Source organism: Diabrotica undecimpunctata, chromosome 9 (assembly GCF_040954645.1).
Source record: "Diabrotica undecimpunctata isolate CICGRU chromosome 9, icDiaUnde3, whole genome shotgun sequence".
In the NCBI taxonomy this organism is placed as follows: Eukaryota; Metazoa; Arthropoda; class Insecta; order Coleoptera; family Chrysomelidae; genus Diabrotica; species Diabrotica undecimpunctata.
In genome coordinates, this window is record NC_092811.1 from 80,067,461 (window position 1) to 80,083,505 (window position 16,045).

A 16,045-nucleotide genomic window follows, 5' to 3' on the forward strand; every position below is an offset into this window, starting at 1 on the left:
TTTTTATTTCTCTTGATTTAAGAATTTTGTCAGTAACACCTTTGATGTAAGGAAGAAAAGCTTTCGTATGATAAGTTTCTGGGTCTTTGGGTTGAGATTGAATGAAAAATTGATGTCCGTGGATGCTCCTATTGATGTTATTTTCACGGTAACCGCTTTGGATGAAGACTTTTTTTATTACACCATATACATATTTGTGTGCATAATTGATTTTGAAAGATAAAATAAATGTTATATACAATGTTTAATTAAAGATAAGTGGTCTTGCTAGATAACTTATTTAGTCTTCAAAATGTTTAGAGATTCGTCTATAGAAATGTTTGTAAAGAGTAAAACGATATCGAAACTTACTAGAATGTCTGACGGTGGGATAGGGTATTGTTTAAGAAGTTCGATAAAATGAAAATAATTTTTGACGAAGGATAAAGCATTTTCAGCGAGAGGTTGTAAAGTTTTTGCCAAGTAGTTGGCCAATGGTTTTGTAGAGCAGTTGTATGCACTGACAATGGGATGAAGAGAAATATCAGGTTTATGAATTTTGGGTAGGCCATATACTCGAGGTGTTCTGGAAGACTTTTCAGGAGGAAGTAGAGATTGTTTTATGTCAACAGAAAGATAGGTTGTATTGATAATGGCTTTTGTTATTTTCTCCAGATAGGTTGTTGTATTTTGGCTAGCTATTTTAATTTCCATTTACCCACCTCTTCCATTCTTTTCTGTTTCCTGCCATTATTTTCAATTCCTCGAGTGATTTTTGTTTAAGTTTTCCCGCCTCTACTACTTGCTGTATCCATTTTTTTCTTGGTCTGCCTCTTTTTCTTTTTCCGATGTTTTTTGCTTCATAAATTTTTCTTGTTATTCTATTGGATTGAATTCTCATCAGATGCCCATACCAGTTCGTTTGTCTCTTTGCTATTTTGTTCATTATCGGTTCCTGGTTGGCCATTTTCCTAATAGTCTCGTTGCTTAATCTATCCCATTTTGTCTTTCCAACTATCCTTCTTAGATGTCTCATCTCCATTGCGTTTATCCTGCTCTTATGTTTTTCCAGAATTGTCCAGTTTTCACTTGCATAGAGCACAGTGTGTTATATATTGTGTTATATATTTTTATAACTAATATAGCACAATTGTGTTATATATTTTTATTCTTGTTTCTCGTGCAAGTTCTCTTTTTCCCATTATTGGGGCTAACGCATAATATAACTTGTTTGATTTTTTTGCTCTGTTTGTTATTTCCCAGTCTATTTTTCCATCATTATTTATTATACTTCCCAGGTATTCGTAAGTTGTTACTATTTCCAATTCTGAGTTTTTACATTTTATCTTTATTTGATTATCTTCCTTATCTCCTTTGCCGCTTATTATCATTATCTTACTTTTTTCCACGTTTATCTCCATTTTAAGTTCTTCTATTTGTTCTACCCATATATCCATTAGTTTCTGCATTTTATTCTCGGAATCTGCTATTAGTACTATGTCGTCTGCATACATTAAGGACTCTATTGTTACCGGTTGTAATCTGCCGTAACCTATTATTGTCTGTAGTTGATTAGTTCTGACTCTAGTGTTTCTTATCAATTCGTTCATTACTATTATGAATAGCAAAGGGCTGAGACTATCTCCTTGTTTAATACCTCTCTTCCAATTAAATGCTTCCTATCTTTCCCCTGTTATTTGTACCCTTCCTTTTACCTCTTTGTAAGTACTTTTTATAATTTTTATCAATGCATTAGGTACGTTAATTTTCCTCAAGCATTTCCCTATAATATGTCTTTCTATCGTGTCAAATGCTGCTCTTAGGTCTATGAATGCTAATACTAGTTTTTCCCTGTATCTATGCTTCTTTCTATTAGGTTTCTTATGATATATATGTTGTCATTTGTCTGTCTTCCCGGTCTAAACGCCATTTGTTCTTCTCCCAATACCATTTCTACTTCTTGTCTCAGTCTCTTCTCTATTATTTTCGTATATATTTTAAAGCACACCGATGACAGACATATTGCCCTATAGTTGTCGCAGTTTACATGTTCTCTGTTTTTGTATATTGGCACGATGATATTGTTCTGCCAGTCTTTAGGGATTGTTTGCTTTTCCCACGCCTCTTTATATATTTTCCATAGCCAGTTTATTCCTTCTTCTCCCATGTATTTTACCATTTCCGGTTCAATTTCATCATCTCCACCTGCCGTGCCTATTTTTATATTTGATAATCCTTCTATTACTTCTTCTCTACTTATTTGCTCTGGCTCTGTGTTTTCTTCGCCTTCATTGATTATATTGTCTTCCGTTATCACTTCGGTATCAAATTTTTTCTCATAATATTCTTTCCATACCCTAGCTATTTGTTCTGGGCCTATTTGTATTTGGTTTGAAGTATCTCTTACTGCGTTTATTTCCTTTCGTTTTCCCTGCCTTATGTGTCGTATTGTCGTCCAAAAGTTCGTTTCTATTATTTGTTATATATTCTTCCTGAAGTTCTTCTCCAAATTCTTTCCATGTTTTTGTTTTTGCTCGTGTAACTGTCTTTTTTGCCAATCGTCTCTGCCTATAGTATTTTTCTTTATCTTCTTCTAATCCCGTTTCGAGGTATTTTTTCCATGCTATTTTCTTCTTTTTTATTTCTGTCTTCACTTCTTTATTCCACCACCTTGTCCTTTTTAATTGTTTATTATATTTTTTGATTCCACACACTTCAGTTGCTGTTATCTTTAATACTTCACTGCATGTATTCCATCTTTCTTCCATTGACCACGTTTCTTTTTGGCGCTCTATTTGTCTCAGTCTTTTGTTAGTTTTTTCCGTGTAAAATTCTCGCACACTTTTTATCTTTAGTTTGTTTACATTTACTTTCTTGTACTCTTTTCTTTCCACTTTCTCCATTTTTTCATCCTCCAGTTTTGCAGTGACCATCCTGTGTTGTGTAGACAGTTCGGGTTCCTTTTCCGTTAAGATGTTTTTTATATTTTGTCCAAGGTTTCTCGTATAGACTATATAGTCGATTAAGCTTTTCGCATTTCTCTCTTCAGCTACAAATGTATATTTGTCGTTAATGGTTTGTTCACTGAATGTGTTTCCTATTATCAGGTCATTGGTTTGGCAGAATTCCAGCATTTTAATTCCATTTCTATTTAATGTTTCTTCCCCATATTGTCCAATGCATCCTAATCCCCTGTTAATTAATATCCTTACCTACTCTTGAATTCCAATCGCCTAAGATTACTATTTTTTCTCTTGTCTCTTTTAATTTGTCTAATGCGTTTTGGAGTTCGTTGTAGAATTCTATCATTATCTCTTCTTCATTACCTTCTGTTGGTCCGTATATTTGTATTATTCCTATCTTGTCTTTTAGTTCTATTTGGGCTGTGATTATTCTAGATGATACTGCTTCGTAGTTTGTTATTCTTGATTGTATTCTTTTATTAACTATTATACCGACTCCTTCTTTTGCTCTGTGACCCTGTGGTACTCCGGAATAATATAGACTATATTTCTTATTGATATTGATGTGTCCTTTCCCTATCTTTTTTGTCTCGCTTATTCCCATTATTTGTACGTTCATTTTTTTCATTTCTTCCATAGCTTCTATTTCCTTGCCGGTCAAAGCTGCCACATTCCATGTCGCTATTCCTATATGATTTGTCTTGTTAAGATGTATTTCCTTATTACTGTATTCTTCTTCTCCATTATTGGTGTTAACGTTGATTTCATGCTCCCTGGTTTTTGCATTAACATTATATCCGTTATTTATTTTATTACCGTTTTTATTTCTAATGCTAATATTTAATTTTTCCCTACCTTCATTACTAATGCTATGCCCATATTTGATATTCCCCCTAACTATAATATTATCACTACTGTTAGTAAGCCTAATACCCATATTCCTATCACAAGTCATATTTCTAATGGCATACTTATCATTTACATTTCTAATCCTATTCCTATTACTACTTAAAACTAAACATTTATCATCATTGTCCGGTTTATTTTGTAATTCTTCTTTCTTTATTCGTTGCTTGACCTCTCCTTGGTTCTTTTTATGTTGCTCTGGTAGTTTTTTGAACTCTCTATTTCCATTACTTTTTCTTCTTTATAGCACCATCTCCATTCCTTGCCATCTACTGTGATTTTATTGTATCCTATTTTGACCATTTTTCCATTTTCCCTCATTTCTCTTGCTTTATCTCTTAAAGCTTTCATTTTCTCTCTCTCTCCTTTTGTGAGATCCTCTGTAATCCATATTTTTTTGGTCTTCACATTCTTAAGTTTGTATTTGTTTCTTAAGATTGTTGTTTTTTCTTCTTCGCTTTCTAGTTCAATTAAGCATGAGAAGACACTCGTGGCTCCAAAATCTGAGAAAGTGGTTCGGGCTCACATCGGTCGAACTATTCACAAGCGCCGCAAACAAGATCAGAATTGCCATGTTAATAGCCAACGTTCGCAACGGACAGGGCACTTGAAGAAGAAGAAGAAGAAGAAATTCTAGAGAAGTAAGACAGAATAAACGTTGCCGTCTTATAAAAAGTGGAGGTCTGAAGATTCGATATAAAGATTTTCAGAAGGACTTGATTTAAAGGCGCCGAGGCTAATGCATAAAGAAGTGTTGTGAATTGTATTCAGACTTTTAAGGTGAATATCGGAAGCAGATATGTAGAGAATGCTTCCGTAATTCAACCTAGAGAGGATCAATGTTCTGTAAATTCTTAAGAGGACTTTCTCTTCTGCCCACCATTGATGATAAGCTAGAGTTTTTAAGATATTGATTGTATTTAGGCAGTTTGTTTTTGTATTCTGTATCTGATCTCTTCATGTAAGTCTTTTATCGAATATTACTCCTAATAATTTGTATTTATCAATCACTTGAAGAGGAGATCCATTTAGGTAAAGTAGAGGAGGGTGGGTGTGATGTCTTCTAAAGAAGTTTATGACTTTAGATTTTCCAGATGAAAATTTGACTCCAATTTTAGTGGACCAGTTATGAAGATTGTTAAGAGTGTTTTGGAGTAAAGAGCATGTGCTCCTTGTAACTATACCTTCACAATAAAGAACAAGATCATCTGCGTATATTGAGTATTTTGAGTATTTTATTGAAGGGAGAACAAGAGAGTTTATATCGTTGATGCTAAGAAGGAATAGTATGGGGCTGAGAACTAAGCCTCCATTTTGTGAGATATGCTTGTAGATGTTTTCCCGTTTGCAACTACTTTAAATGATCTCTCCTGTAGAAAATTGTTTATAAAGGTGATAATATTACCCGTTAAATTGAGTTGCTCAAGTTTTCTAATAATAGCAGCTATGTTTATTGCGTCGAAGGCACTTTCTAAGTCTAAGGCAACTGTGATGACTTCATTCTTGTTTGATATAGCTTGGGTTATTTCTGTTTGGAGAAGTACCAGGTTATCCATCGTACTTCGATTGGGTCTGAATCCCGACTCTGCTGCATCTATCAGATTGTTTTCTTCAAGAAACCAAAGCAAACGTTTATTTATCATCTTTTTTAGTAGTTTGCACATTGTGCATGTTAGTGAAATTGGCCTGCAGGCACTGGCAGCGTTAGAAGATGAGTCATTTTTCTTGATCGGTATGATAAGCGACTGCCGCCAAAGACTCAGAAAGCTTTGGCTGAACCATATCTTATTGTAGAGCGTAAGTAGCTTCAAGAGGGTTCCTGCCTGTAGATGTTTGAGAAAGATAGACGGGATGTCATCAGGACCTGCAGATGAGTTGTTCGTTGATGAGATTACCAAATTTAACTCTACTTCTGTGAAGGCGAGGTTTATTGGATTGGTTTGGATAGGGTTAGGTGGTGAGTGGTTTGAGGGGTACGAAATGGAGAGTTCAGACTTAGTTTTGTTTTGAAAATATTTGGCTAGCGTTTCGATTATTTGGTTATAATTTGTAATGACATTATCTCCATCTGTTATTGCGGATATTTTGTGATATATGTTTACACCTCTTATTTGTTTAATTTTTGTCCACACGGGGTGGGAGGGGTATCTGAAGTTATGCTGTTAACGAATTTTTTCCAGGATCCTTTTTTGCTTTCCTTAAGAATTCGTTTGGATTTTGCACGCATTTTCTTAAAATGAATTGAAAAAGATCTTCGATGCTACGAGTTTTGCGATATCTATTAAAAGCCATCTTGTATTTTTTTATTGCAGGAGTCGTTCCACCATGGGACTGGCTTTCTTGAGGAATTTATGGTGCATTTACCTACACATTGGTCCACCGCAGTTAGAATGCAATTTGTAAATTGATCTACGGCAGCGTCGATGTTTTCCTCGAAAATTATTTGGTTTGAAAGGTCTTCAAGAGTATCACTGAATAACCTCCAATTTGCATGGGCAATTTTCCATTTATTTTTGACTTCCGCATTTTCGGGGATATAACTTGAGATTAAAATAGGGTAGTGATTGCTATCATATAAGCTATCTAGTGTTTGCCACAGAAGCAGAGGAGCGGTTCCAGGATCAAAAAAACTTAGGTCTATGCAAGAAGGGGTTCCAGACTGGATGTGGAAATATGTGGAGCTCCCTGTATTCAAGAGGTTGATGTTAGAGTTGCTTATGATATCTTCGATATGTTTACCTCTTCCAAATGTGCACTGGGAACCCCATGTTGTGCTATGAGCGTTAAAGTCCCCAACTAAGATAAAAGGGTTTGGCAGTTGTTTTATGAGGTCGCTTAGTTCTGAGTTGAATAAGTTGCAGTTTGGAGGAATGTATATAGAACAAATAACTATCTTGTTGGAACACCATGCGGTTACCGCAATCGCTACTAGGCTTGTATGTAAGTCAAAATCTTGATGGAAGATATCGTTGGAAACAAAAATAGATGAACCGCCACTTGCTCGTAGGTGTGTAGGTCTTAGGAAGTTGTAGCTAGTGTAGTTTTTTAGGTAGGGGTTGTGATCTTTGGTGAAATTGGTTTCTTGCAGACAGATAAACTTGTTCGAGCATTTCGCTATGAGTTTTTGTAAATATTCTAGTCTGGGGTAAAAGCCACAGCAGTTCCATTGAATTAGTCTTAGCATGGTGTTAGTATTAATAGGAGCTGAATTGAGAGGATTGGAAGGTTGTCAGCTATCACAATTGTAATCTTTATTAGAATCGGCGGAAAGATTTGAACTGGGCGTACTTTTGAGTTCTTCTGGATCAGTGCCTAAGGCCTTTATCAGTTTTTTGGTTAGTCGGGTTAGCCTATTTTTGATAGACCTATCTTGACAAGTTGGGTATAATGCTTGAATGTTAGAAATTAGCCCTGAAACATTTTCTATAAACTTAAGAGCTTTAGCGTAGGGGTCACTAAGGCCAAAAGTGTTTTCGACAAAGGCTATCAAGTTTTCTAGAGGAATAACAAGTGAATCTGAGGTTTACTCACTTGTACTCTCGATTTTAGAGTGGCCACGTTTATGTTTATGCATTATAGTCATTATGGAATTGTTTAGTTCTGAAGCAGGCATATGTGGTAATGTTGCGGGTTCTATAGAAGACTGGTGCTGAGGGATCTATTATCTGGGTTGATATTAACGGCTGAGGCTGGATTGTTATATAATTGGGTGGTGAATTGGGACAATTTGAGGCAATATGCCCTGACTTCTTGCATATGTAGCATTCCATTTTGTCTGTGGACAAAAACATTCTGTTTTCATTACCTTCGAAAGGGATAACTAATGAAGGTTGCAGATTGAAATTGTCATCAGAGGTAAAAACATACACTTGCCTTTTAAAGTTCTTTTATAGCATTTTATATAAGGGCGTGTGGTATACATGGAGATATATTGGATATTATTATTCTTTTTGTGGGGGAGACTAGCCTGCGAACATTCATCACAGAGTTTCCTACTGTCAAAATCAAATGAGATTTTAGAAGTTTGTCGATGAGTTCTGAATTAGTTAAATATATACAAATTCTGTCCATGTGAAACATGGACCATCTCCAAAACAGACGCAAATCTTCTGCTCGTCTTCGAAAGGAAGATACTAAGAAGAATAATGGGCGCATTCTGTGAGAATGGTATTTGGAGAAGGCGATATAATTTAGAATTGTACGAGAAGTATAAAAAAATAGTAAATGGTAGAGATGTAATATCCTTCATAAAAATAGGTAGGCTTAGATGGGCTGGACATGTGTCAAGAGCAAGTGAAAATTACCCACCCAGACGAACTCTATTATCGGTCCCAGTGGGAAATAGGAGTAGAAGCAGACCACGACTGAGATGGAGGGACGGTGTGGACGAGGACGCAAGGAAAATCGGCGCGGCAAATTGGCAACGGTTGGCGATGAACAGAAACGACTGGCGAAATAGACTGGGGAAGGTCAAGGCTCAACTAGAGCTGTAGCACCACTGATGATGATGATGATACAAATTCTGTTATTAGATATTCTGGATGCGAATAGGATTTGTTTGGGACCAATAGCGTCACCTACTATGTTTTTGCTTCTGCTAAATGTGATAGCATGGCTTGGATATATTTATTGTTTTGTTAGACAATGGCACAGGGGTTTCCTTTATCTCGATTTTCAACTCCTCAAAATTCGCCTTAGTTATTCCTTAGTGATCACTGAAGTTTTAAGTCATGGAGCCAAATCCCCGTAACTTTTCTTTTTATAAAATTCACCAAAGTTTTCAGATGTTACTCGAATCATAGTAGCCGAAAATATCTGCAAGTTTTTAGTGTTTATTATAGATTTAGCTTGATTTATCAAGTCAAACAATGTTGTAGTATTCACTGCTAATAATGGATTTTTCTTTCCAGCATAAGCAATAATTTCAATGAGGCCTTTTGGTATAAGCGGCTTGGCATGCTTCTTTGTTTTCTCTGTAATGGTAAAATCAGGATCACACGCGTGAAAAGTATGTTCTTTCACAGGAAACTTTTGAGCAATTTCTGAGAAGAAACCTTTTGCAATTAAAACGAGATACATAAAAAGTAAAGCCTAGTTAGTTCTTATTTTGGTTATGACAATAATTGGTCAGGACAATATTTTGGTCAAATAATTATTATTTGACCAGAGAATTCGCTTTTGCTTATCTGTAGTAAATTCTATTTTACTACTGATAAAAAACTTGTACAGTCAAGAAGCTATCTCGTTAGACGCCCTTTGCCCGACAGACTCATTCTAGAAGAGCATGATGCCCCTTCCTTCGTCTTCTAAAGTAATACCCATATTAATACAGGCAAGCAGACGGCTATAGTACATTTGGATTTGAGTTAATGTTGAAAGATACATCTGTTGCTGGCGATCAAATTGAACCATTTGAATTGCTTAGAGAACACAATTTATTAACTTAAGCTTCAAAAGAAAGATACTAAATTTAACATACCTGACCTTCAGAAATGCCCCAAATTATTAGCATATATGTGTTCGCAAATTAATAGCATATCTCTAAGCAACTGGAATGACGTTTTTTGAGAATATTTGTTGTTCGTTATAATTTTAAATATCCCTAAAGTCACGGAAAAGCTTTTTACGGTAATCTAATATCATACACATCCCTAATAGCTCACGTACGTCCAGTGGACGTCCAAAGTACGTCCCTCACGGAATTTAAAAGGACGTCCCTCGAACGTCCGCTTTGGTCCCAAGGACATCCTTTTAACGTCCTATATTGATCCGAAGGGCGATGTGCCAAACATTCTATGGACGTCTATTTAACGTCCACTTAACGTCTCTAGCGGACGTTCGTTGGACGTACAGGGACGTTAATTGGACCTTAATTGAACGTCCATAATACGTCCGGCGGACTTACTTGACGGACTTTTGTTGTGATGTCTCTCGGACGTCTATTTTAGCGCTGAAGATGTAAACTAGACGCCAACGCCATTGTGTAGACTATATATATATATATATATATTGTTATGAAATTAAAGCTCCTAAACAGTTTTTTTTATATGAATAGTATGAACATAAAACAAAATGACAATATTGAATATACCACATATATATTTAACTCAAACAATTGTATTATTGTTGTTAATTTAATAGTTGAAACTAGATTCAACAATAAGAAAGAAACTAAAAGCAAAAATAAGCAGAATTCACAGACATGTAACAAACCAATAAGGACTATATTGTATCACCAGATTTAATTAATGTTTTCAAAATAATTTTATTATTATTATAATTAAAACCAGTTGGTTTATTATAAACAAATTTAGCATAATAGAAATAAGATTCTTTTAATACGTGAGTTATTATAGCCACTGAGTTATAGTTGGTTGATAAACACTTTTCAATTAAAAAAAAAAAATATATAAAAAAAAATTAAACCAAAAACAATTGTTGATCATGAAATTGATTATGATTTAAACTTAAGTTATTGTTCGTTATATATATATTATATTATTTATGTAAGAGATACTTACAGAATAAGCCAATATAGCCACAACATAAAGATACAAAAAGCAAATATCAAACCACTTCGGATCGAGTGGAAATAAAAACCATAAATTTGTATTTATTAATTAATTACAATTTTTATTATAATCCAAATTCTAATATATACAAGTCAATAGAATCTTCAACAGTCCTAAAACAGATAAAATATTTAAGTCATTTATTCACAAAGTAAGAAGTTTCAATTTGTTAGTAAACATACAGTTAACATGGATAGAGCTCGGAAAATAAAACGTGTTAGGAGGTGAAATAGGATATATCTCATAAATAAGAGTTCAGAATGATATAATCTTTAATGGACAGGTAATCTGAAGACAATTCTCAGTGATTCAATATCAAAAATGCTTTCAGATAGCTTTAAAATTAAATAAAAGCAAAATAAAAGCAACTAATTCATGTTAAAATTGGTGTATGTCAAAGTTGTTAGTAAAAATTTTAATATTTAAATTATCATTTGTTGTAGAAATTATATGTCAAAAGAATGCTTAAATTCTCTAGTATTTGTTTCAATTCATTTCAAAAGTCAATATAATTCGCAAGATTTAACAATTTATGAAAATTTAAAATATTTTTATTTTAATCATAAATGTCAAAAATATACAAAAATCCTGTCAGATCTTAAAAAACATTGTCAAAATGCTTGGAGATCTGGTAAGCAATGAAAAAGAAAAGATAGAAAATCAATAGTTACGAAGGGGCAGAAAATTTTTGAATTTTTTCAGCAGTCACAATTTTTCAAAAGTATTTTAAAAAACCTTAAAAAAGTCCTGAATTATAACAAAGTATATTCAAATTACCTTGCCGATAAGAAACCATCGTTTCTGATTAAATTTTAGCAAAGCCTGCAGATTAACAGTATATTTTCCGATAAGGGAATTGTTAGCAGTCATCATAAAGAGGTCCACAGCTACCAGAAAGGTGAGTTTTTCCACTCATTTGAATTCTCGCTGAATAAAGAGACCGTTTGGTGTTTATTTTTGACTGAAGATCATTTAAAATTCATTTTGGGTACTTATAAATATTTCTCAACCATTGGAGAGATAATTCTGATAGTTTTGCGGCCCTAATCCATTAGAAGACGTCACTGAAAGATGCAATCTTTGTTATTGAAGATTTCCATAAAATTTTTAGAGAAGGGATTATCTGAAAGACGAAAGTGAACTTTAATAAAGTTAAACGCAAGTTTCGAAATTTCTTTAGAAATAATCTTACCTTTTTTTTAAACAGCCTATATCATTCTAAATCATCTTTGTGTTAAAAAACAAAATAATTTGAAGTCAAGTTCACAAAAATTTTATTATCGCTTTTGTAATATTAACCAAATATAATTCACCGTTTCTTTTGCTTACTAAAATCATTAAACAAAACAGTTAAACTAAAAAAATTGAAGGATTATAAACCTTTGTTTTCGCTCTAAAAAGATAGTAAGTGAGGTTATAAATACTTTGACAAACAAACACGTATTAGATCTTAGATCAAGTATTTCTTGTTGCAACTTCACAAAACACTAATTTCATATACTTACTTCAATATTGTATTACGTCATAAATCTAAATCCATTCATATTAGTATTAAACGGTTAAGTATTGGCTTATTTATTGGAAGAATCTTAAATAATTTTTTTTATATATATTATACAAGATATCGTTGTGTAATATTTAATTGATCACTTGTGAATAATTGCACAGTACACTAAAAATAAAACTTCTTGTGTGGTGATTTTTGCTTTATATAATTTTATATAGCTTTATCAAGCAGTACAGGTCACAGAACTCGCTTGAGTTAAGAGTCTGCATGTTCTAAGACAAATAAGTAAAAAAAAAAAAAATTTAAATTCAAAATACAGATTTAGAGAATACAAGGTGAGTAGAATAAATGTTTGTCAAATTTTTTTTATTTTCAGGCGTTCAATAATTTTTATTAAAAGCATTTCTAAATTTAACAATATTACAAATTAATCAACTTAAAAAAAATTATTTTTATCTTCATAAAGCTAGCCGGTAAATAAGAGCAACTTGTAGTTTTCTTGCATCGAATTCACATATCATAACAATTTGGCGAGCCCAACGTGTGGCTGTGTATTTGGACGGTGACAGGTAGTGCATTATAACAAAGTATTAACCAGTGGTGTACCTTAAACATTTAATAACATAATATACAGGGTGTTAAGAGTATAATTTGTGTAGATAATAAGTTTATTGAGTGAATTGAAATTAAATAAAAATAAACATGGACAAAAGAAAGACTAGATCACATAAGAACGTAGAAGAAGAACAGGAAGTGACAGACAGAACCGAAGAACAAATTAAAGAGACTGAAGAAGTACAGGAGACAATGGAGGAGAAAAGACAGCCAGAAGAAGCACAAATGGAAAGGCAAATGGCAAGTGGAGACCAAGCTCAGCCCGTAAAGAAGGATGAATTGGACTTTCACAAGATGATGGCAATTTTGTTACAGGAAATAAAAAAAACTGAGCAAAATATAAACCAGAAAGCAGAAGAAAATAAACAACATATGACAAAAGAACTTGAAGATACAAAAAAAGAAATAAAACGGGAAATAACACAAAATTTTGATGACAAAATACAACAGATGGCACAACAGGTTGAGGATAAGTTGGGAAAGAAGATAGAAGAAGTAAAAGAAGAGTTAACCCTAGAAATGGCCAAGATGGAAGAGCAGTGCAAAGAACAAATGGAAGTGTTATCGGCACAGCTGGAAAAGAATAATGAAACTCAAAATAAAAAGATTGAATTAATGGAACAAAATTTGAAGCTAGAACAACAAAATAACCAAAAAAAGTTCGAAGATATTGACGAACAAATGGGAGTGTTGGCAGTACAGCTGGAGCATCATATTGAGCAGAAGGAAGAGATATTTCGACGAGACATTAATGAACAGTGGAAGAAAAAAGAAGATGAAATAGATGAAAATATGAATAAGACCAAAGAGATAATGGAGAAAGAAATTGGGAGAGTACAAGAGTCTCTTAAAGAAGTGACACAGAAGGAATTGGATGCAAGGCCGGTTGTACAAACGGTCGAAAGAGATTGTAAAATCTATTTTAGTGGAAGAATAAAACAGCAGCATCCAGTACCTTTCATGAAATTCCTTAGGCACAGATATGCATCTTACAGAAATTTCGAAGACTTTAAAGAATTCATCAGAAACCAGATGACGGATGAGGCGTTACTATGGTTTTCGAACAAAGAAAATGAGTTGGTGGATCTGGAAGACTTTGCGACCAAATTCAGTGAATATTTCTGGGGTCAAGCACAACAGCGTTCAATCAAAAACGAGCTGTTAAGTGGCAAATACAACCCAAATCGTAGCATGTCATACCACCGGTACGCCATGCAAATTTACAGCACAGCTCAATACTTAGACTGTGGTTTTAACGAAGAGTACATTGTGGGTTGTATCGTGCAACACTTTGATCGGACATTGGAAGATATCATGATGTTATACAACTTTAAAGAAATAGACAAACTGTGCCAATTTTTGATGATGCATGAGCAACGAAACCCCATGTATCAAAACAATGACCAAGCAAATAATAATAATAACAACTTCAATGGGAGCAATAACTACAGCAGAAACAATAATCAGAACGGCAATAATTTCAATAATCATCGTAATTTTAACAATAACTATAGACAAAATAATGGTAACAACAACTATAATAACTCGAACTTTAGGAATAATAATAATAACTACCGCAACCAAAATAATCAGAACTTTAATCGCCAAAACTATAATCGTAACAATCAAACTAACAACAATAACTATGGAAATAATGGACGGTATCAAAACGGTAATTACAATAATCAAAACAACGGAAATTTTAACAGAAATAATTACAATAATAACAACAGAAACTTTAACTCCAATGGCAATATGAATCATGCATTTTCAAACAGTGCCATTCAACAGAATCAGACAAACAATTCACAACAACAGTCAAATCAAAACTACACAAACAATCGAAACCATAACACTAGAAGTCTAGAAGATATAAATAGAAATAACCAAAAAAGACAAGTGAATTTTCTAAGTCACCATCAATCATACACCGACGTCAGTCAACAAGAGTCACCAATTGAAACACTCAACACATCATCACCATCACAACCCTTTGACACACAATACACAACAGATTCACAATCACCAAATTTTCAATAAAGCACCTGCTAAATGCGGCCGTATGTCACTATGAGCATCCAAGGGAGTTCATAACATTTGGGGAAGAAAAGAAAAATCAAAATTTGCAAGGGTTAATTTTAATTCAGGGTAAATTCTTTCAAAAACAAGTTAAAATTTTAATAGACACGGGTTCTGAAGTTTCACTAATTGACAATAAAGTTATTAATGAATTAAATTTTCAAAAATATTGTTATTCAATTCCAAAGGTTAATCTAGTGGGTGCAAACAACAAAAAACTATATGAAGCAAAGAAGGGAATAGTGGGAAAAGTATTATTTGATACAACCGAATATAGTATGCAATTCATAATAGTAGAAAACATGAGACATGATATTTTGATTGGGACAGACGAAATGGACAGAAATGGAATGGTCATCGATTATGTAAACAAAACTTTACAAATTCAAGAAGAAGTACTGAAATTTGGAAATACAGAAGACGAGGAATCAAAACAAGAGGAATTAAAGATAAAGGAAATTAACAATATTCAAAATCATACAAACTACAATTTTATAAATAATGAACCAGAAGAAAGTAAAATGGAATTGAAAGAAAATTTAGTATGTGCAGAAGAATGGAAAGAAGATGTAGGAAGATTGTTGCAAAAATATGATGGTTTGATAAAATCCGAAAACCGAGTGGCTGAAAAGTACATGCATAAAATTGAGGTAAAAGGAATAGAAAATTTTAAATCGAAGACATATCCAATTCCTTATAAATACCGGAAAGAAGTTTCAAAGGAGATAGAGAAGATGTTACAAAACGGAATAATTGAAAACAGCAATTCAAAGTACATAAACCCTATAGTGGTAGTGAAGAAGAGCAATGGTGAGTTAAGATTATGCCTCGATGCCAGGAACATTAACAAATATTCAACACCACAATATGAAGCACCACAAAGTGTAGATGCAATCTTTGGAAAAATAACTAAATCAAATTATTTTACAAAAATTGACCTGAAGCATAGCTTTTGGTTGATACCATTGCATAAAGATAGTAGGGATTTTACAGCCTTTTCGATAGATGGGGTAATATATAGATTTAAAGTAGTTCCATACGGTTTGCAAAGTGCATGTTCAGCTCTTGTACGTGCTTTACATCAAATTTTGGATCAATACGAAGACTTTATTATACACTACATTGACGATATTCTCATTTATTCTCACACATCACACGAACATTTAACACACATAAATATTTTGTTGAATGCATTGAATGAAGCAGGATTAAAAATTAACTTAAACAAATGCCAGTTTTATCAACAAGAGGTCACGTATTTAGGATATAAATTAGACAGAAGTGGTATTTCTATGGACGAAGAAAGAATTGAGAAAATAATGAACTATCCAGCACCGAAAAATTTGAAAAATTTACGAGGATTTATAGGCCTAATCAACTACTTTAAACGATTAATTCCAGACTTGAGTGAGAAAGAATTACCA

The 16,045-nt window shown here is 33.4% G+C and overlaps 1 protein-coding gene across 1 annotated transcript in view; it reads left to right on the forward strand.

Moving 5' to 3' along the window:
* The window catches only part of LOC140450180 (lipase 1-like), a 150,497-nt gene that overhangs the window by 87,958 nt on the left and 46,494 nt on the right, over nucleotides 1–16,045 (forward strand). The gene's annotated exons all lie outside the window — the stretch shown is intronic.